The following is a 23,543-nucleotide window of genomic DNA, read 5'->3' as shown; positions in this document are numbered from 1 at the left end:
TGCAGCTCCATTGCAGGTGAGGGACCAGAGCAATTCTCCATATCAGACTGAGAAATAAATAATTCCCACTAAAATTGCCCCCGCCCCCCCCCCCCCCCAACAGCAGAGGACACCATCTTTCTGTGTATTTCCTTTCAGCTTAGCCCAACAGATTTTCAGACTGAAACTCTCTCACTGTGGCTCAGATAATGGAGAAAAAGATGGGGAAAAACATATATCAACATTCCCAGTCTCTCCAGCCAGCCAGAAAGAAAGAAGGTGTTTAATATGACCCTGGCAAGGGTGAAAACTGCCTTTGATAAATCATTCACTCTCCTGGCTCCTGGGAGTTGTTCTTCCAGATCACTGATGCTCTGGGTGAGGTTTACAGTGGATGTTTTTCCCCTCTCAGAGCATCACCCAGCTCTGGCAGCCACAGCCTGTGATGGCTCCAGCAGCAGAGGCAGAGCCAAGGAGGTGGATGCACTGCAAGGCTCAGCCTGGTCTCAGGATCAGGCTGGGACAGTGCAGGGACAAGCTGAGTGGGGCAGGACAGATCCACCCCATCCCTCACCTCAGGGGACACTGATTTCTCTCTATGTACCAGAGCAAGCCCAGAATGTTAAACAGCTTCTCTTCCATTTCTTCATCAGTCTTTTTCCTCAAAAAATCCAATTCTCTCTCATATCAGCCTTCCTTATAGTGCTGTCCCAAGGCTCTGTGTGCACCTAAGCTAAAAGCTCCTGAGAGCAGGTGAAGGCCCAGGATTAGATTTTGAATTGAGATTGTGATCAAGATGCTCCACTTTGTGCAATACACAGTGCTGGATAAGTGATTTACACAAAACCAGGCCCAAACTGCAGCACATATCACAGCTGTGCCATTCAGGTAATCCCATGCTCTCCTCCTTCCCTCCTCAGTATTCTGGTGCTCAAACTGAAGGAACAACCCAGATCATAGGAAAGAGAATTTAAGGGTTGCTAGATAGGGTAGGAAATGAAGGAAAGAGAAATGAATATATGTGGCCTGGAAGCTGCTCACCAAACTTCCAACCTTTTTTTCATTGTGTCTGAGTGACCCAAATGTTTATTTTGAGGGGAAAAAACACAATAGGCAACGAATGAACAAACAAACAATTTAAAAAATAAAAAAACAAAAAAACAGGCAAAGCCAGAGAGCAATGAATCTATTCCATTTTGCCCAAAACTTACCAGCCATATAAATCTTGGCACAAACCCCCTTCATGGAGCTACTGTACTGCCTTCAGCAACCTCCTCACACCTTGAGACATTCAGCTGCACCAGGGCTCTTCCAGCACAAGGGCTTCTGCCAAGGAAAAACAATTTACTTGTGTCCTTCCTCTCCCTCACTGTCACATTCCAAGCAAGCCAGGGCTTGGCTCAGGAGATGTTGCTGTGAGGAAGGAGCTCAGGCAATACAAGACTGATTCAGCAGCTTGGCAACTCACACAGAAGCACTGGGCAAACATGACCTGTATTCATTAGGAGACTCAGAGGTGACCAAGGGAAAACTTGACTCCAAAGAGAATTCATGAGATGATATGAAACTATTTAGGGCCATGTCAAATGTGGGAAGCAGGTGGGTAAATGAAGAAGCTCAGGAAAGGTCAAGCCTTGGAGCAACTGAGTGAGGATCTTTCGTGCAGGGAAGAACTGATCTGAGACACACTATTGCCAGAGGCAGCAGGGAAGAAAAATCAAATAAATCGTTTTGAAGGAATGGGAGGATGGGATTCATCTCATTTTAAGCATCCAAAAATGAAGTGTGTAGCCTGGGCCTGTCATTCAGGCTCCCTCAACAGCAGAGAGAGACAAAGACATTTTAGAGGGCAAGTAATCCTGGCTACCAGTGAAAATGCCTGTTAACAAGGATCCAGGGACTGGCTCAGAGATGAGGTGAGGAAAATCCCAACCTCAAGAGCTCCTGAGAAGGTGACAAACATTTGCCAACATGAATTTAATGAGGTGTCTCCTTGGAGAGGCACCCCACAAAGTTTTAACAGAGACTATGTGGATATGAGTCTGGCCATGTGCCAGCCTCAGCTAACCAGCAAAACTGAGCAAAAACAAAACAAAATGGTCTTTACTAGCATTTAAATACCTGGGGGGTTTATTTAAAAAAATAAAATTTTAAAAAAGTGGAAAAATACAAGAAAGATGATGCAATAAACAAAGAAAATATATTATCTTCGATTCCTTTTTGCCTGGATCTATAGTTATTTTAGAAGGAGATTTGGTTATGAGGTAAATTTCATTTATTCCTACTAAAAGAAAAATGCTACATTTTTTTGACAAGTGTTCTTCAATATGCCACCTGCATAGTTCTGGTAACAGGTAATAAATATGAAATATGATAGGATTTCCGAGAAGATCCTAGCAGTTAACAAGGGAAACAATTTCATAGCTCTTCCTTAGGAGGTGCCCAGATTTCCCAGGGATAACAGGAAAGCTTTAATCTGCAAGGTGTGTAGGGGAGGTTTTCAAGATGTGGCTTTATACCTGCCCTAGTTGTAGCTGTTATTTAAGAAGCAGCAAAGTAAAATCAGAGCACTTGGCTGGATAAAAACCAACTGCCTGTAGAGCTGAGCAACAGAGGGGAGTGCTGGAGTAGGGATCAGTAGAAATAAAGACAGGGTGAGTTTTGTTAGCAGCACCACAGACTCAGCAGCTGAGTTGTCCTGGGTCTAATTCTTATTTTACCCATATAGACAAACATGGTTTTAGCTCTTCTTGACCCCTATTGAGCCTGGTTGCAGACCCACACTGTTCCACAAGCAGCCTGGTCTTGCACAGCCCTAATTCCCAGCTTGTTCTCCACAGATTTACATTTGTACAGTGAATTTATTGGATGCCATGAAAGCTGGCTGTGAAGAAGGAACACACTTGAGATGCTTAAAAAAATCATCCTTCTATGTTTTGACTCTACATTAAGGCACCAAGTGAATAAAATGCATCAAATCTGCCATTTCTTCCTCTGGGCCAGCTTCTGTTGGCCTTTGCATTTTGTTTGAGTTTCTCCTTGCTTTTCAAACACATTTCCCCATCCTAACAGAGCTGCCCCAGCACTAAGCCCCCAGCACAGTGAGACTGCAGAGGAGCCAGGGGTCCTTCTCTTTGCTGCTGTGTGCAGCCAACAGAGCAGGGATGCTGTAGAAAGTGGCAGTGACTGTGCAATGCATAAATCATAGGGACAATATTGTCTCTTCCCTGTGCACAGATCCCATATATCACCATGACTCAGTGCAGATCTCCCAGTGGGGATTAATTCCAACTTTTAATGCACTTTCCATCTGATTCCTCTGTGACAACAGATGGGTCTCTGTCCTGAGATATTGCATTTTGCAAACAATATATTAAGCACCTCTGTGTTTCAGTACAATTTGGTTTGGGGACCCACTACTAATCCCATTTCAGTGGTTTGAATTGTGAATTTTACCACTGACAAGACAAAACCCCTCCAGTCCAATGGCCATCATCTCTTCCCCTCTCCTCTACTTTTTCTGGTTGTTTCACCAATCTTCCTGGATGTGATAAATCATGTAAATTTAATTTAAAGATTATACCCCTGGCTTTAGAGGCAGACAAGGTTAGCTCTCTGCTTGCAGCCTGTAGCCCACTAATCTTATAAAATTCCTCCATTCCCACTTGGCTGGAACTGCTGTTGGGGAGTGGAGGCAAGGCAATATCTATTCTCTAAAGTGTTTTGGATTTTTGTTGGACACTTGCAGATGGCATCCTGGCCACTGTCCAAACTCATACTGCTGCATAAGGATAAATCCTGGAGGTTTTCACAAGCCCACTGTATTATTGTAAGTTTTATCTCAGCAGTATGAAGTTGGTGCTATTACTTTCAAACTCTTCCCAGTCTCTTCAATCAGTTATAGATTTCTTTCAGTTACATTTTTCCAAAGACTGAGCAGCTCCTAAGTCCACAGCACTTCCTCCTTGTGCATATTTGCTGCCTCCTTTCTGTATGACTGGAGCCCAACACTCCTTCCCTAAAGAACTATCAGATCTGCAGAGAACATGCAAGAAATAGGGGAATTCCTGATATCTGAAAAAAAAAAAAAGCATCATTCTTTGCCTTTCAGGTTTTTTTGGCCCCAGGCTGAGGGTTACAAGCATTGACCAAGCACATTATCCATGCAATCTTTCCTTCATCTATAAATTCCCTTTCTAAGGAAACATGTAGCACCAGCAGGGGATTAAAATCTGTTGTTTCATGGGCATCCCAGGTGGTTGTCTTTCATCTCCTTTCCTAATATTTCTGTTAGGCTTGGATAGTTTTTATTGGCTTTTTTTCTCTTTGCTCTTCCTCACGCCTGAGCAGTTCTTGGCTTCAGCAGGCACAGAAACAGCAGTTTTATGACATGCATTTTTTAATGTATCAAAACATGTTCTTCTGATCCATTTTTTAAAAAGCAAACTCTGCTCAGCAAAGGTTAATAAGCTTCCCACATCAGCTGGATGTAAGAGAGGTCCAGATGTTGCTGGGAATCAAAACTCTCATCTTCAGAAATCAGCGGGGCAAAACCAGAACCTTCTCAAAGTGCTGCCTAAGCCACAAGAAATTGTTGGACTCTCTGAGAGCTGGCCCAGAGTGTTCTCTGGGATGACAGTTTGGCACATCTGAGAGAAGTTTCTATGAAGTTATTGCAGTTACATGAGCTCCACAGCAGCTGCCCAGACAATTCACATTGGCAGTTTTCTGTAGCTTTGAGTATCACACGTACAGGGAAAGTGCTGGAAGCAAACACAGAGCTCAGACAACCAGCACATCACACCCTCCCTATGCAGCAGCTCAGCATTTGCACACCCATCACTAAAAAGCCCAAAGCCTGTGTTCTCTCTGCTGGGTGATCCTTATGAAGAACAAAAGGCAGGGAAGGAGCCAGCACTGACCCCCAGCATCCTCCAGGTGCTGTGGCAGGAGTGCTCACTGCAGCTTTGCCAGGACACCTGAGGTGATTTGCCAGCACATGGCAAATTCTCTTTGGCCTTTCACACAAATCAAGTCATGTCACTCATGATTTTTGTCAAGTTCTTTAGAGCTTTAGTCCACACTGAAGTTAGGCATTTCAGCTTGTTCCAAACTTTACAGACAAGAAGCAAAACATTCTTGTACTTTACTTCTTTCCCTTCAATTCAATGAAGAAAATTATGAATGTGCAAAATACATCTTGTTTTACTACTCCCAAAGTGGATTTCCCTGGGATCTACCTATCTACTTGCATAGGTATTATGTGTTATTAAAGAATCATTTAAATGTGAAAGGCAGGAGACTTACCAGACAGAGCTGGAGGGAGCACTGAAGGGTGGGAGAGGGCTGGGATTGGAGGCAGTAGATAATTTTGCAAATTTTGCACCTTGCTGATTGCAGAGGAGCATCCAAGGAACTCAGATCAAGAGCATCAGTAAGAGAAGGATGGAGGGCTGGAAAGCAAGAGGAGGACATTTTCATTTAAATAACCACAGAGCAAATAGAAACTGGACACATATATTAAACTTAGTCAGTATTTTAAACTAAGCCCCAAACACAGTTTAGAATCATAAAATTGTCCAGATTGGAAAAGATCTTAAATATCCTCAAGTTCTACTGCTAACCCAGTACTGCTAAGTCTGCCACTGAAACATCTCCCTAAGCATCACATCTACATGTCTTTTAAACACCTCCAAGGATGCTGACTCCACTGCTGCCTAGAACAACCAGTGCATTACAGAAACAGCTCCTGGCCTCTTCTCACTGCACAGGGCACAGCACCACTGATCCAGATGCTCCCTGAACTAGGCTAATCCCAGATTTGGTTCAGAAAAGTTTAATGGATGTTACAGTTCATTTATTAACATGGGAAGGGCGATGCAAAAATCCCAAAGCCAACAGAGACTGGACAGACAATGGTGCATGACTAGCCAAGCAATCAACATGACAGTTTTTATCACAGCACATCACAGTTTTTCATGTTAGTGATCAGAAATAAGTCAGTTTTACAGCAGAATTGTTCTCAGCTTCTGCTTTTTCAGAGCAGCTGATGTCTCACAGAATCCTTTGGAAAACCACTCAGCCTTGCAGCTATCACTGCTTCTTCTGTCTTCCACACTCCTCCCTTTATCCAGGAAGGAAAAGCCACTGAGTCAAGTTGTGTTCTTTTTCCTTGGCTTCACACTCAGCTCCCCAGCAGCCACAAGGGGAGCTGAGCAACAGCTGGAAAGGGGAACAAACTGGAAAGGGGAGCTCAGAGGGGACACCAGAATTCTCTCATGATGCCACTGCTGTTGTACAAGGAAAGGAATATCTATTTTCCTAACACTGAGGGTTTTTTATTGACTTCAGTGTCAATAAAAGCAGAGAAATGTTTAAAATCAAACCAAACCAGTCTTGCTGCAAAACACAGAGGACAAATCAAAGGAAAGGTCTCTACAAAGGAAATATCAGAGAACTGTGAAACCATCATTTAAAAAAAAGAGAGAAAAAGAAAATTAATCACATTAAACATCAAAAATTACTTTTAGATCCCTCACAGAGAGGCTACCATGACCTCAGCTCTGAAGATATCCACAAAGCAAAATTAATGTTATTCTGCCACATTGCACAGGATAATATAGAAAGAGGGGAAATAACATAAGCAAAAAAGAAATTTCTTGCCTAAAAGCCACTTTGTATACAAATATCATCTTAAAACTAACTTATATTAATTTTTAAAGTGGGATTTTAAATAGATAAATTTAAAAATCTGGCATAAATGTGCCTCCTTCTAGATCAGCATTTAGAGATTTTTACCTATGGAAAGGTTCTATTTTGAGGACCAGCCCTGACAGCAATGAAGCTGAATCAAGATAAATTTAAATTAGCAGAAAAGCATCATGCTTAGATGAGAACAAGGTCCTCCCAGGAGGTGGTGTTGAGCAGCCTCTGTGGTTGCTGCAGAAGGACACTGTTCTGCATTGCTCTCTATAGGAAAGTCAATAGCCTGGAGAAAGATAGATTATTGTTCGTTACATCTAGAAGAGCGTTATTTAAAAAAAAAAAAAAAAAGAAAAAATAAAGGAAAAAAAAAAGTATCATAATCACAGGGCATTTGAGGTAAGCTGATAGTTTTAATTTCCCCTCTAGCTCATTCCCAATTTTTGGGAAAGCTGGTTAGAGAGCAATGTTGTCCATGTGAATGCATGAGTCACAGAGCAAAGCAAAGGAAGCAGCAGCTCTCCCCACCATGTCTTGAAGCCACTCAGTCTTCCCAAAAACAGCCTCAGCCAGAACCCTGCACACAGCCAAGGCTTCTCCTCTAGTGGGGACAGAGCCTGTTTTTGGGCAAAACCCTCAGAAGTCAAGCTCACTTTATACCTGGGTGTCCAATGATCACAGAGAGCAGCAGGGGAAGGTGTCAATCCTTCATGTTATTCATCCCCTCCCAAGAGCTCTCTGTGACCTTTAATTCCCCTACAAAGAGGCACCAGAGGGTTTGTTTTAGCAATTTTCTCCCAGCACAGCAGTTTCCCCTGAGCCTGAAGCCCTTCTGGGAACCAAGAGTGATGCTCTGAACCAGGGGCAGGAGAGCACAAAGAACCAGGCAGGAGGTGAGCACAACAGCAGGTGTTGGGCAAGGAAAGGCAGGAAAGCTACATCAAAAAGAAATCACCTATATTTTGATTATGTTCTTCACCCAAACTTGCTGAATTTAATTAGTTGTCCCATTACAAGACACACTGTCCAGGTACAAGCTTCCTAGGGAAGAACTTGTATTGCTAAGATACTCAACTCTGTATGAGGTTAATTAAGAGCCAGTAAAAATCTGTTTTGTATCCTAAACAAAAACACTGGTGTAAGAAAATAGTGCTTAAATGCATGTAAATGTTTTATTCACAGGAAAAACAAATTGCTATAGGAAATGAGAAAAGAACATGAATCTGTAGAAAAACTCAGCTTAGTGCTGTGATAATTCTTAAGGCTACTAATTAACTGAATATTCAAAAAAATCAATTTCTGTAGTAGCTTCTGCCCTTATGAACAGTCACAAATTGAATCTCAAAGTTTATTGGAGAAGAAAATTTTACATATTTTTATTGCCAGGGGTGCTGAGGCACAGAGCAGTGAAATGCTCACCATCCTACCCGTGGTGTTCCCTTCCACTCCCTCCCTCCCTCTCCAGAAAATGTGCTGAGGAGGCAGGAAAGCCCTTCCTGCTGTGCCTCTGGATCAGTGCAGAATCAGTGAGGCAGAGATGTGATGCACAGAGCACAGGAGTCCCACAGGGGAGCTCTGAAAGGGAGACAGATGCCAGCAGCTGTCAGGGACAAAGCTCTACATGTGGGAACACACAACAGTTCTGCACAGGGCAATAAATACAAGGAATTCCCTAACCTGGAACACCCTGGAGGCTCAGTGTTTCAGGAGGAACGTGTTCTGTCTCCACTTTGTCTGTTGGATAACGTGGAACAGTTCTGGATCCTGATTTTCCATGTGAGACTCCATGAGTGGTATTTGCCTCCCAGCCAGGCACTGATTTGGAGTTCTGCTTAAGCAGAATAAGGAGCAAATATTTTCATTTAAATTATTGTATATTCTCCTTGCTCTGTCTGTGAGTCCTCACCTCCAGGTTCACTGACACACCTCCATGTTCCCAAGGAACATTCCCAAAAGGAATGCTGCATCTGTGGCAGCAGCATCACATCTCTGTGCAGGCAACAACTAATTACTACAGTATCGACTCCTGAGACAAAATAATCCTCACAAACTCCATTTTCCTCCACTCCAGCAGGAATTCATTTGGCCTGGCCTTTTCCTAGCAAATATTTAGCAACCTATGTGCACATATTTAGAAAGAATTCCTCCCAAATTGCTCAGCTGGAAGTGGTTTCCCCCAGGAGGGATGAGAACAAAGATGTGCCAGCTGTGAGTGCACTGCTCACTGCACTCCTGGAAGGCACCCGGGTACCACAGAGCTGTGAGCAGCAGGGGAATCGAGGTGGGACACAATTACCATCCACATTAAATTAATTTTCACCCTGTTTTCCTATCAGATTTACTGCTGCAAAAGCAGAAGGGATGAGGTTCCATAGAGGTGGTTTACAAGGGGAGAGAGGATGGCAGAACAAGGTAAAGGGAAGTGCTAAATACCAGTTTTGTTGTTTAATGTTCATCTTTGCTCTGATTCAAAACTTTTGCATAGCACTGGCTTTGTAGGAGAATTTCTGGCTACGGCTGTGAAAATATTACTGCTACTTTTTTATATCTACTTTGTGAGAGTTTAGCTGGTTCAGACAAGATTGGCTGCAATCTTTTCATCTCAACAGATTCACTGTGGGAATGCTATTGGTACAAAACTGATTTCTATGTTTCAGTAACATTACATCAATTTAAATTTTTAAAAAAACACCGATTCTTTTGGGAATTTGTACCTCTGGATTTTTTCTTTTTATTTCATCTTGGAATGCTGACAGTATACTGTTGTTACTTCCACTTTTCTATTTTCACATGGACATATAGTGAAATCAATCACAAATAAATTTTTTGTTGAAGATGATGATGATTTGGATAAATCATGAGGTTGAATTAAAATATTGGTTTATTGTAAATCGAAATAACAATGAAACAAATTCAGAATTGGAAATAGCATGGATTAATATAGAAACAGTGAGAAAACCTTGTTTAAAAAAAAACTGAAACTCCAAAATGCCTAATTTACTACAAGAAAGAATTTCAGAAATTATTTCATAGGAATACAGGAGAAAACAATGAAATGTCAACACTCCCTATGAAAATGACATATTGAAATCATCCATCTCTCCCTTAATGCATGATAACAAGGGAGGAAAGATGCACGTTAGGGCACTGGCCTGGAATATAGAACATTCCTATTCAAATTCCCAAATGGACAGAGATTTCTGGTCAGACTGTGAGCTTTTCTGTGTCTCAGTCACCAAGTGGTGAAAAGCAGTAAGAGAACACCCCATCTATTCCCTGATACAGTTACTATGATAATAAGGTGGCATATAAACTCCTTGGATTTAAGCCAGTTCCTTCCAGCCACTCTCACCAGCTCCCAACAGCAAGATGTTTGCTGATAATAATTACAAGCTGAGATCACCAAAGAGCCTGGGGGATTTGGATGCTCTGGGGAACTGGCAGCTCTGAAGATCTCCACCCATGGGTTTTACTGATACTCTGATTGATTTCTCCCACCACCCCAACAACTGCAAGTGCAGGCATGCAGAACAGCAGGAATATTTACAGTGATAGCATCTTCATGTCAGCAAGGCAGGGAATCCCATTGGGCCAGAGGCTTTACAAGCAGCAGTAAATAAGAACATCCTGTCCAAAACAAACACTCTGCACTTCTGGTACACACCTTTGAGCAGGGACAATTCCCCAGCACCACTGTGCAGGAAATCTGACATTTGAAAGCACTTCAAGAGTCACAGAAATGCAAGAGCCTGCTCACAGGACCTTCCTCTGCATCTATGAAAGAACACATTCTTGATCCTTTCCAAAAATCAAATCTCAATCAAAGTTCTCTATGCAGAAATATCCCTTTCTAGGTTATCACCTTCCTAGTACAGCATCTGCTCCTCCCCAACAGCAGAAATGTTGATGTTGCTTTTGTAGCTGGTGAATAAATCAGCTGCTGTCAGGTCAGATAAGATTTTCTATCAGGTGGAGGTACAGAGTTTTCTAGTGAAGAGCAGCAGTGTGGGAGAGGAAAGGGCTCACAGCACTCTTATTTGCTGTATTTCTGTTCCATTTGTCATATTTCTATTGAATTTCCTAGAATGAAGGTTTCCCTTAGGAATGAGGGAAAGATGTCCAGAGGTGGAGAAAGTATTGCTGTGCCTTGGGTTTTATTCTGACCATTTAGTGCTCCTTCCCTAAACTCAGAGGTTACAGACAGAGCAGAATTCCTCCCAGCAGCACAGAAGGGAGGTGCTGAGGGGGTCCAGCAGCACATTCCCAGCTGAGACAGAGATTTTTTCACTTTTTAGGGGCATGGGAACCTGGCTCAAATTTCTAGCAGGCTTTAGCTACTTCAGAGACTAATTTCCTACCAACCCTAAAAGAAATAAAGAAACCAGTGCCTCTTAGAGAATGAGAAACAAATGTTTACAAACAAACCCACAGTTTGTAAAGGCAAGTAACTTTTTCCATTCATCAGCCAGTGGAATACATCTCATTGTTTCTTTTATCTCTCAGTGCTAATCTCATACACCAGCAGATCCACAGGTTGTTTGTAAAGACAAATCCAACATTTTTCTCACTGGGGATCCCCTTCCAGTGCCCCAACACTCGATGTGTGAATTTTCTCCTAATCTGGGTGATATTTTTCCTAATTACCACCCAAACCTCCTCTGACACAGCTCCAGGTGTTCTGGTGTCCTGTCACTGTCACCACAGACCAGAGATCAGTGTCTGTCCCTCCTCTCCCCCTCACCAGAAGGTGTAGAATGTGAGGAGGGTCCCCTCAGCCTCCTCTTGTCCAGCTGAACACACCAAGTGACCTCAGCTGCCCCTCCAACCCTTCACCATCCAAATGTACCCAAAGCACATCAACAGCAGAGAGCTCCTCTGCAATCATGGCATGAACTGTGAAAGACACAAACCAGACCCCCTGAGTGCTGATGGGAGCAGAACTTTCCTAAATTTTTTTTTTTTAACCCAGCAAATATTTATTCTGTATTTCTTTTCACACAGGAGCACTGAATAAACCTGATTTTCGATGTACAGCAGAAACAGCCTCAGCCCTGCTGCAAGGAGATGGAATGGCTTTGCTGTTGTATCCAGTAAGGAAGGAACAGCAAGCTTTAATTAAATACATTAGTAATCACAAGGTAGTTAAGTATCAACTGGTCATTAAAGTACAGAAAGCAACATAAGCCTAAATAATTGCTGAATTATAAACATACATGTATGCATCAGAATGGATTAACTATTTTCTGTTAAAAGGTGCCAATTTTCTTCTGGGAAATTGCCCCTGCTTCATATTTTTCTGGGTTTTTCTTTTCATTAGGATTTCTATAGACTTTGAGCAAAACAATTTTCAAAGTTCTGGTTCTGAATTATTACTGCTATTATGCTGTGCTTCATACATCTTGTTTCTGAAAACAATCCCTGTTAAAGTAACATTTATTTTGCACAAAATTTTGCAGAATATTTTACCAGAATCTAATTCTGATAATTCATATAAATTTTTGATTAAAAAAATAAAAAAAAAAAAAAAACAACCAATCAGCACAAATATTTTGGCTTTTTAGAACAGAGAAAAAAAATTACTGGCCTGGTGTTAACCTCTTCTAGCTATGTGCAAGCAAGCACATTGTGGAAAATGCCAGTACACACATTGTCCCAAAATGCCTTTTTATCCACGTGTCCAATTTGGTAGAGGACACTTTTCATCCTAAGAGGAGGCATTTGTCTGGTCTGGGTGTCCCCAGGTAACCCCAGAGAGAATTCTCCATCCTTGGGGTGGATTTGAACAAGATGTTGTTGGAGCAGTGGTTTAACAGCACCAGTCCTTGAAGAAATCCCATTCATCCCTTTTCATTTTTGTGCTTTTAATTCCTTATTATCTTTTACTGCTTTTTTGGTGAATTCATCATTTATGATGATGATTCATCATTATTCCCATTTTAAAGTAGAGTACAATAACACCCTGTCAGAAGGGGTTAATAAGGAAAAAGAATACTTAAAGACTTGATAAAAGTTCCACAACATGTCGTGATTTCTGATCCTCTATCAGCTGATCTAACCTCTCATGTTCACTGCCTCTGAAATACCAAACAAACCATGAAATTAAAAATCCCCTGTGCCCTACCTTTTGTACACTGAAGAAATCAAAGGATCCCAACAGAGGTTTAATTCCTTACTGATAAAGGAAAATTGCTTTTGTTTAAAAATTCTTTTTGAAGGAAAAAATTCCTGTATTTGGTATGAGAAATAATAAAAAAGGATAGCATAGATGTTGTGATTTAGCTAAAAATATACTGGCTCATAAAAGGTACAAGCTTGACACTGCTCCTTCAAAAGTTAAATTTTTGTCCCAGGGAGAAAAAAAAGAAAGTGAAATGTAAGAACATTTTGGTCCCAAGGTTAGTTCTAAATTAGTTCCAATTTAAGCCATATAATGGCAATAAATTTCCAAAGCTGTAAAGCATCTGAAATGGAAACTTGAAATATGACTAAATTTCCCATCACCTGGGTAGTCCAGCCTGCTTTTGACATTGTGGCTTACAACTGGAAAACAAAACCACAAATCCCCAAAATCCCCCAAAACCACAAATTTGACCATGTCAGCTGAGCCCCAAAGCAAGAGAAAATGCAGGCTCTCCACAGAGCCCCACAAAGCTGAGGGCAGTATTGACTGCATAAAAAGAATTAATACTGAAACAAACAAAGAAGTCTGGTTCAGCTATGCAGTGTTGAAATATTAATATTGTTGGCAGAGAGAGTACATGAACCTATTATTTTGCAAAGTGTGGCTGGATATAGTGAAGGCAAACATTGAATAAGTAAGAAGAAAATCCAGTTCTTTAAATGGATTTTCTGATGCCTGTAGCCAGACACACAGACAGTTTATTCCATTCTGCTTCTATGGCTGGAACGGATTTGGTATTAAAACTGCCTAACAGGTTTTTTAAGTATAGGGAAAATGTATTTTAAACCTTGATAATTTCATTTCCAGGGATGAAGGCATATCTACTGAGCTGAGAACTAGGTGACATCAATGGGAAGAGATTTGACTGTAGGATCTGCAGAGAGTAAATTGTGGTATAATTATTCTGAATTAACTTACAAGAGTAATGTCAAGAGAATTTGAATAGAGACCCTCAAACTAAACTGGTATCAAACAGAGTAGCTCCACATCATTGAAATCACAGACATTATTTTCCATGTACTCCTTGCACATAAAACCTTGCATAAAGGGATCTCTGCAGAGTATCCAAGATATAAGGGATATAAGGCATATTCCTCCTTCCATTCCCCTGTTTTTGGATGACTAAATTTCTTTAGAGGAGAGAAAATATCATCTGCAGAAGAAGGAAAAGTAGAAATCTCATTATGCAATCAGTGAAAGAAGTCCCAGTCAATGCAGCAGAGCCCTAACAATTGCAGTTAAATACTGCTCAGCACCCCAGCAAGTGCAAACACTAAATTCATTAGATGAGCCCTTTAATTAAAAAAAATTAATGAAACACATGAGCTAACACAAGAGTTAAGCACGGCTTAGCAGGTTATCAGTGATTTGAGCCACATCCTTTAAGTAGGCACTAAATCCCACAAACATCAGACAATAACAGCAATGTTTTCTTTCATGCCCTGTGCTGCAGGCAAAGCACTGGGATTCAATTCCCTCTTCTATCTAACAGTATTTGAATTTACATTTCTAGAGATCTCTCAAGCCACCAAATAAGCCACAACTCTCCAGGGCTCTTGCCCACCAGATGTGGTATTTTGACTGCTCAGAATGTGCAGGACTGACAATATCAGGGTGAAGAGATGCTTTCCCTTGCTGAATATAGAATTACACATAAAGTGCAACTACTGAAGCAGCTCTGCCTTCATCCACACGCACAAACCCCTGCCTACAATTTCATTGCCAGGGAAATGTTCTGTGAAACAATTAAAGCAAGGTTGAACCCAGTCAGACAGAGGAAAGGATTAAATTTAAGTCACTCCAAACATTGGGAGGGGGGCTGTAATGAAAAACTGCTTTTTAAAGTAATCTCCTATAACCATTACAATAAATCCTCAAGTAATTACATAATGATCAAATACGGATTTCATTTTTTTGCCTTTTTCTTACAATGACAGTGAATAAAACAGGATTTTTGTCAAAAGTGGAATTTGCATAAGCCTGAAGAGTACACATCTCTTTGACCACAAGGATTTGGCATTTGCTACTACAGAACAGATGCAAGCCAGCTATGTCTATATTCCCTTCCATACACTAATTTCATTGTTTTCTGCTGGTCAAAGACAGCCCCCTGCATGGACCTGCAGACTGTCTCTCTGTGATCATTTGAGTGTTTGCACCCCAGCAGCAAACAAGAGAGGTTGGAATTCCCAGGGAGCAGGGATTCACTCCAGCTGGAGGATGGAGTTCACAGCCCACAGGCCTGCCATGCAGTGCCCAGGTTATTTCTGCTCACCCTCACTGGGGTTGTAGCCCACAGAGGAGCCTGAGCCAGTTTTAAGTCTCAGTAAGCAACACAAAATGGCCACATGAGATTTTGAGAGGTACAAAGAGGGTCTGTGGCCACTGCTGTTTGAATGCAGGCCACCTACATCCCTCATTTTCACCGTGACAGAGAGGTAAATGGAGTTCCTCCCTCCCTCACACTGGGAAATATAAAACAGAAGATTACAGTTATTACAACTGCCTCTTGTTTGAAACAAAGTTCAAAGGCTTGTCTTCTTTAATCAATCTTCCAGCAGAATAATAGGGCTGCAAATTTCACTTTCATGGAACTAAAGCACTCGGGTTGAATCAGTTTTTCCCCTTTGTTCCCCCTTCTCAGAGCAGAGCAGGAGGGAAGGAGCTCAGATGAAGTTAACTGAGCTGCCCATAGAAACCACACTGCCTTCTCCAAGGGAAGCAAAAAGCAAGAAGGTAATAAAACATCTTGGCTCCAATACCATGTGCTGGCAAAGCACTTTGGGCAGTCAGATACAATGAATATTCAGCAATCTCTTGCTATTGTGGTGTAGCAAAGTGCCTCTGTCAGGGGAGTCATTTCTGTGGCTGAGGTGAGAAAAATAATAGATGTCCACTTGGCAGAGGTAGCCACAGACACCTTAACTCAGAGCCCACAGATCTCCCTGGGTAGGTCCAGCTGGAGATTATGAATAAATCCATTAATGAGCCTGTTACCACTGCAACAAAATGGGGAGGGAGCTTTTAGCAAATGTGCTGCAGGTAACCCTCGGAATTAAATTTTCAAGAAAAAAAAATAAAAATTGAAAACAAAAAAAAGGAAGATAAAAAGGGAGGAAACATTCACAAAAATCAGAGTAAGAGGAGAGACTCATCCAAATATATTGTGCTATTGAACAGCATCCTCAAGCATGCACAGAAATGCATTTTTCCCCCACAGATGCAGTCACAGACACCAAAGAGCTCACAAATGCACAAACAAAAAGATAGATTCAGAAGCACTGCTGGAACAAAGGCATCTAAAATGTGTAATTTCTTTTGCCATCTTCACAATAGTCCAGACATAATTTAGTCTGGATTTCTTCCAGTTCAGATTCACTAATGATACCATGGACTTTAAATGACCCCTCAAACACCAAGAATAATGGTTAGCACAAGACCAAGACAAAAGGAACAGTTTGAAAACTGTGTCAAATTTAAGGTCATATTTTAACAATCCTGGGAATTTGCTGAAGTTTAAAAAAATCACAGGAATATAACAAAACACCAACAAAAACAAACACCTCAACAAACGTTAAGAATCAAATGTATTCTTTTTGTTGTCATGATTTAATCCTCCACAATAATATTATCCCTATTTTTATTAGGTACACCCCCACACACACCCCCAAAAAAATGTAGCTTTGAATGCCCCAAAGCTCACAATGATGGCTCATACATGAATGGAGACTGAAGAGAATCTGTTTATCTGTCTCTGATGGGCTGCAGTAGGAACTTGATTAGAAAATTACAACTGACACAGCATTTGGCAGAAGTTTCTAGCTCAGGGTCCTGTCTCTAGCAGCCAAAGCAGACAAGATAGATCTAACTCTACAGAAAATCAAAATGCTTAGAACTCAATCACATTCTCCTCCTCTACACATTCATTTCATCAGTGCAGATTTCTTGTCTTCCCCTCTGTCTTTGATTCCTTTGCATGGTGACCCCATGGCAGCCTTGCCTCTGCCACTGCAAGGTCCTGGTGCTGGATCATCCTCTCTCAGTTCTGAATTCCTGTCCTGAGCTACAAAACCTGTGTTTTCCAGAGGGTGACAAGCCCATTTGCTTTGTGATATATTCTCTCTGGATACTTGGCCCAGCAGGTGCAAGAGCAAAAATTAAAGTTGTCTGATAACATTCATCTCTACTGAAGTTCAGCACCCAATTTCTCTACTGGTTTGTAAAGTCATCTCATAGCATGAGAGTTTTAGCCTTGCTTGTTTTGCACTGAGTTTTCTTGCTCTTCCTTTCTCTCTGGATAAACCAACTCTTAACCCCGTTTTCCCTGAAGGAAATATAAGAAAGCACCGAGTCATGCTCTGCTTTCCTAGAGAAAGACATTTTCTGCATTATTCTCCTGTCAGTTTTCAAGCTTTGCACAGGAACTGGACCAATATAAACGATTCTTTCATCAGCTCAGGTACATCCCCAGAGGTTGGTCTATTTGTAGAGTTAAAGATAGCTATTATCAATAAGAAACTTGACTCCCTTCCCCCTCTCAGAGCATATCTGGAAATTGCTCAGTGCTGCAGAGAGACATGACTTCAGAGAGCAAACTGATTGGAAGTAAAAGGAGTTTTGTGTTAAATCAAGGATGGAGAGGGGGAGAGGGTGGAGGCAGCTGAATCCAGGGATTCTCCTGGGACCACACAGAGGGACCTTTGAGGTAGTGCTGCACCCAGCCCTGCAGCTGTGCCTCTGCAGAGCGCCAGGTGAGCTGCACAGTGCAGCAATCTACCCTGCCGAGCTCCTGCCCCCAGCTCCCTGCAGCACAGACATGGCTCCAAACACAAAGGTGTGGCCACCACTGCACAAAGTGGCTCCCATCGAGTCCTTTTAAATGGCTGAGAGGCAGAGACAGAAAGCTTTGGTTTGCTTTTATATTTGCTGAGCTATGAGACAGTGCTGAGCAAGGGGGACTGAACTGCCAACCCAAGGTGCTGGACTAACACTGGAGCTCAACAATGCTCTAGAGAAGGGTGCCCATCTCTCCAACCTGGAAGTACCAGGGGTGTTCAAAGAGTGGCATTTTCTCTGCCCCAGCACCACCTGGGTACCACAGAGACTGTTCCACAGAAGCATCCTTGGGCATGACAGACATCATCACTGACAAGTGCCACACTGCAGGTACAGCCCTTCCTGTCCTACACAGAGCATTAAAAACTGAAGACAATGAAGAGAGTTTCAAGCACTTGCAAAGGAACTCTGTGAAAACCCTGGGACACCTCTTTGTGTTGCCTGAGAAATCTTTGGTTACCATTACCTGTGCTTGAAGAGCCGTGAGAACTCTGATTCTTTGTCACACAGTCCTACCTGCCACAAGGCTTGTGGCCACTATGACACACAGGCTGGCACAGAGCAGCCCTGGAATGCAGCATCCAAACTGCTGCAGAGTGTCTGACAGCTCCAAAGATCCAAGCCAGTTAATTTAAGGCTGATTGTGCTGCAGTAAGGACACACCCAGAGAAACAGCAGCACCGAGGAGCACGGGGAAAGGTGAAGGTATCTCATTTCTGAGAACTCTTCATCCTGCTGGACAGAGACATTCCCTTCCCACTATGCAGATCAGTGTGACATCTGGTGAGAAGTTATCCCTATCCCCCACAAACACTCCATCAGGGCAACCTGATCTTATGGGTGGCATTCCTGCCTGTGGCAGAGGGATGGGAACTGGGTGATCCTTAAGATCCTTCCCAACCCAAAACATTCTGTGAAACACCTGAGCCAAGCACTTAGCAGAGCAGAAAGAGAGAGCTGAGCAGGAGTGTGGCATTTACCATTCTAGCAATGTAAAAAAGGAAATTGTTCACTGTCTCTCACACTCAAAGTGACATCAAATGGAGTAGCAAGTGGCAGGTTCAAAGCAGGCAGAAGAGAAGCTTCACACAGCACTTTGTTAAGCTGTGGAACTGCTTGCCACAGGAGGTTCAGGAATGCCAAATACTTACCAGAATTCAGAAAGCAGTTGGAGAAGTTCAGAAGAGAAAACTTCCATCAAGACAAAGATATTAAGTGTGGTTTAAGCAGCTGCTGAGCTGCAAACTGCTGGAAACCTTTGCCTTGTTCTTCCAGCACTCCCATGAGCATCCACTTCTGATAGTGCTGGAGACCAGCATTTCATAGCTGGACCTTTTTCTGGCTCAGAACAACTACTGTAGGATCAGCCAAGGAAAAGAAAGCACCAGAGCTGTGGTTTTGAAACAATCTCAGACCTGCTGAGAGAGAGCTGGCAGAGCTTTCAAACTGCCCTGCCCACGACTGCTGTGGGACCCAGGAGATCTAAACTTGTTGGAAGTAAACCTGCATGGGGTGGTTAGAAACCTCCACAGAAGGACAGTGTGGGTGAGATTTGCAAGATGAAGAGTACAACTGCACATGAGGGAGGCGTAGGAGTAGGGGAACTACACCAGATTAAGTTTTTATTATATTTGCTTTAAATACATTTTAAGCATACACTGCTAAACTCAAGAAGACTTAAAGTGATTATACTCTGATCAATAACTTACATTGTTTTTTAAAAGTCACTATTAAAGCCAGCTGTGGATCTCCACAGAGATGCTTACACTTTTTTGATGAAAGCATTTTGAGTTTGTGCTGTTTCCAAAGTCATGGCATGGAGAAACCTCACATCTCTCTGATGTTTCCTCTCTGCTCAGGGAGTTTGGAATTGCCAGCCCCTGCAAACACACTGCTCAGACTCAGAGCTGACCACCTGCGGCTCGAGCGCACATCTCCTGCCACTTGAAAGCAGCTCACCAAAAAGCCTCTTTCAAAGAAACCCCTCAGGCTGCTGCGTTTGAAGAGGCAGAGACAAAAGCTTTTGCAACTAGTGCCTGCAGAGCCTCTCCTGGGCAGACGAATAAGCGGCAGATTTCCCTGGGGAACCCATTTTTCCTCCCTTCTGCAGCAGTTTCTGCAAAGCACAGCTTTGCTGGCAGCTCAGCCAGGACTGCTCAGCTGGGGCAGATGGAGCTCCTGCTCCCTGCTATGGGAGGCTCTGCCCCTCTCTTTGCTGCTCCTCACCAGGGCACTAAGAACTCCAATCCAGCAGAGAAAATCCTGCCTGGAAAGCCTTGTGGGATCCAACAGCAGCTGTGGCTGAGGTTTGGGGTCACTTCCTCTTTTCCACTGAGGATGCCCAGCTCCGACCTCTGCCAGCCTGTGAACGGTGCCCAGAGCTGCTGGATCCAAGGAAGACAAAAATACACCTCCCCAGGTACAACCTAAATGTCAGCATACAAATGTCCAGGCATCCCACCTCTCATCTGTCACACCCAAATCCCTTTAAACCATCTCCCTCACAGTGCTGCTGGTCTACAGGCAGCCTGCAAGCACAGCACAGGCTCTTTATGGGGAGAAATAGCATTGTGATCTTACTCTCTTGTTGGTGTAAATGTCACATCTCGACTTGAGTAATTACAAATAATTGGCTTTGAACAGCCACGTTTCCTCTCCCAGCCCCTGCTTGTACCACACTCCATCCTGTTTTGGCCCTAATTATAGAGAATAATAAATTCAGCGAGACAGTGCTTTTCTGAAGAGCAATTTGGTCTGACTTGTCCCAGCACTAATGAGTTTGTTAATAGAGGGATTTTCCCTCTCCCTCCCCTCCTCTAATCTGTTTCCTTAAATAGCACCAGGCACATGGGCAGCAATCCCCTGCCACAGCAGGTGATGCCTCTCCCTGACCCACATTCTCCTCTCCTCCCAGGCAAAGAGAAGCAGAGCATTGCACCTCCCAACCTTTTCATTCTTTCAAAGGAGGTAGAAAGGAAGCCTGATTAATAAGGGTTTGTTAACGAGCATCAGGAGGATCACCCATTCCACAAGCTGGGCTGTTCCAGCCTGCCTGCTCAGAACCAGCACTGGGGCCTGGAAAGCAGCTGAGTGCTGGAGAATCAGTTTAGCTGCCAGCCTAAATGGGAAAAAAACCCACAAAAATCTGACCAAAACATCAGTTGTTTTATTGTTCGCCAAAAAAAAAAATTTAAAGCATCTCATTTATCTGCCAAAAAACCACTTTTCAAGTGCCATACAGGAATTATGTTCTACCTCAATCTCCCCTGGCAGAAGCAAAGGACAGGAAGGGGTAGATGTTGTCAAAAGATCAACAGCTTCTGCCTGTTCCTGCCAGGAAAAAGATATGCAAATTTTCTCCCCTCTATCTGGAGTAAAAGAGTTGTATCTTCACTCCTAAGCAGAATTTCCTAACAACAAGGACCTTTTTTTGAAAAATCTCACTCCTAGTTTTCGTCCCCAGAAAATTTAAACAGCATTTGCAGGGACAGATGTCAAACTCCAGTTACTATTAACCCAAACCCAAGAAGAATCCCATTTCATGGTACTGAAGGGAAATGACCACAAGGGTGTCTTTGCCTACACCATCTCTTCAAAGTGAAAACCAGACCCTGGAATTCCAAAACCCATCTTCTATTTTTAAAAAAAGTATTTTGTACTTTTCATCTTACAGTTGTCAGAAACAATTCCCTAAGTTCAACCCAAAATCATAAACAGTTCCAGAACTCAGAACATTCCTGAGTATTTTCCTGCCTGTTCTGGATCTGGAGACATGTCATAGGTCTGTAGTTATTTCCATTCTTGGATCATTTACAGTCTGAATTTAACCTAAAGCAGCAAGTCTGAGATAAGCCAAGAAGATCCTTGATTTGATATGTGGGGTACAGAGAGGTACCAATGATTCTGAAGATCTCAGTTCTGACTCAAACTCTGCATTTCCCCCCACCAGTTCCTTACTTGACAAAACTATTTTCTCATATCTTTCTACAGCCCATTTATTATCCTCTCTATTAATAAAACCTCCTTCCCTGATGAATCACTGCAATTTATCATTAAATTAGAAGATGAAATGGGTCTTTTTTCTTCAAACAAGCAGATTAACTACTATCAACAGGATATTTCTCCATTATAAAACTCCATCTTCCTCTTCATGCAGGAGTATCTTTGTTTGAAGCAGCCCTAAAGGTGATGCAAGGAGGGAGGTTCAATCAGAGAGGTGACATCCTGCAGTATAAATATATGGATCAACTTCAAAATGACTGTGGAAGACAATACATGACCATGATTCACTCTGGAGTTTTCTAATAGTACAACAAAAAAAATGTTTAACTTGTATGTAGATGAGACTGCCAGGAACTGATGTGACAAAGCAGAGTCTAGACAACAAAACCCATTTATGCATGCACAGCCCAGGGATTAATCACACCCCAAAAGGTCACTCAGGAGAAGAATTCAGCCAAATATGAAGCAATCATCTGCTGGAAGCCCATGCCAGGCTCTCACATCCTTTTTGCACCATACAGGGCTGGGAACTGTGCCTGAGCAAACTGCTGGAGCTGAGCACCCTCACCCCCAGCTCCTCTGTGGCCAGGAAAGCAGGTCTGATCCTTGTGAGCTTCTCTGCATCATTTCACCCCCTGGACACATCTGGCTGTGGGATTAAAGCTCCATTTACTGTGATGGCTTGGATGTGAGCAGCTGCATGGGGGGAGTGTCAGAGCCTTGGTGTTTTCTGAGGTCTCTTTCTGTCCTGTGAGTGCTGCCAGCAAGAGGCAGAGCAAGATGTGAGAGGGATGGAGGCCCAGCACACCCCGTGCTCCTCTCCAGGAAACCACTTCACTGCCAGAGCTGCCCTTGGCTGGTGGCTTTTGCTGCAAAAGTCAGCCTTGGGATGGTGTAACAAAAGTCAGTCAGCAGTAGGCACCAAAGAAAACAAAAAAAGTCCAGTATCATCTCCTAAGAATCCCCAGATCCAACCCCTTTACACACCTAATAATTCGATTTCTATCTCCAGAATTACAGAAGTTATTTTCTTTTATTCTTAGATGCTAAGGGGATAATCTGTCTTCTGCCCCCACAGCCTGGCAGGACAGAGAGAAGATGGAATTAGGATTTTATGCCACTGTCACCATTTGTCTGTGATGAACTTTTTCCTATAAGGAATGTGGGTTTATCAAGGCAGAGACAGCCCTGCCAAGCACCCTGGCCATGTGTCAGTGTGCTCTTCTCTCCAGATGTGATCTCTTCTGGAACAGCACACTCTGGCTGGGCTATTCACAGGCCCATGACAGCTTTCTGCATTGAAGGAATCTATTAATTCCAAGTAGGGGCTCATTCTCAAAAGAGCTGCTGATGAAATGGAACTGATAAAATGGAGGTAATTTAAAGGTCAGATGAAATCCAGCTCCTGTTCATCCTGCTTGTAATGGAACATCACCAAGAAGCTTCATCGGCAAAGGGGCATTTATATGTATTTTTATTTTTTAAGAGACATTGCTTATCTGTAACAGAGACTCTAAACATCTGATAAGAAAACTTCCCATATTAATCTAACCAACAGCTGGCATCCTGCTGCCTGCCTGGGTGTCCCTTTCTGGAAATTAAATCTCCTATCATCTTTTTATCACTTTGGAGGGAAGAAATGGGAGCCAAATGCAGTGCTCAGATGAGCAGCAGAAGCAAGAGCTGAAACTGATAGGGCTGCATTAATTCAAGCATGCAAGAAAAGTCACTGCTGCTCTCAGAGCATCCCCCTTTGCTCTCAGCCCACAGCACCCAGTTACAAATTTTGGAGGTGGACTCCTCAGAGAGGGGAAGGTCCCTTTCCTTGGCCAGGCTGTAGGTG

The 23,543-nt window shown here is 42.7% G+C and overlaps 1 long non-coding RNA gene across 1 annotated transcript in view; it reads right to left on the bottom strand.

Moving 5' to 3' along the window:
* LOC306808681 overlaps positions 1-23,543 on the bottom strand; it is a 93,096-nt gene that overhangs the window by 32,581 nt on the left and 36,972 nt on the right. Inside the window, exon 3 of the long non-coding RNA XR_013776089.1 lies at positions 5,287-5,432. This is a non-coding gene — a long non-coding RNA (uncharacterized lncRNA). The remainder of the gene's footprint in view (positions 1-5,286; positions 5,433-23,543) is intronic.

Source organism: Erithacus rubecula, assembly GCF_903797595.1.
Source record: "Erithacus rubecula genome assembly, chromosome: 16".
In the NCBI taxonomy this organism is placed as follows: Eukaryota; Metazoa; Chordata; class Aves; order Passeriformes; family Muscicapidae; genus Erithacus; species Erithacus rubecula.
This window is presented reverse-complemented; position numbering and strand designations above follow the sequence as displayed.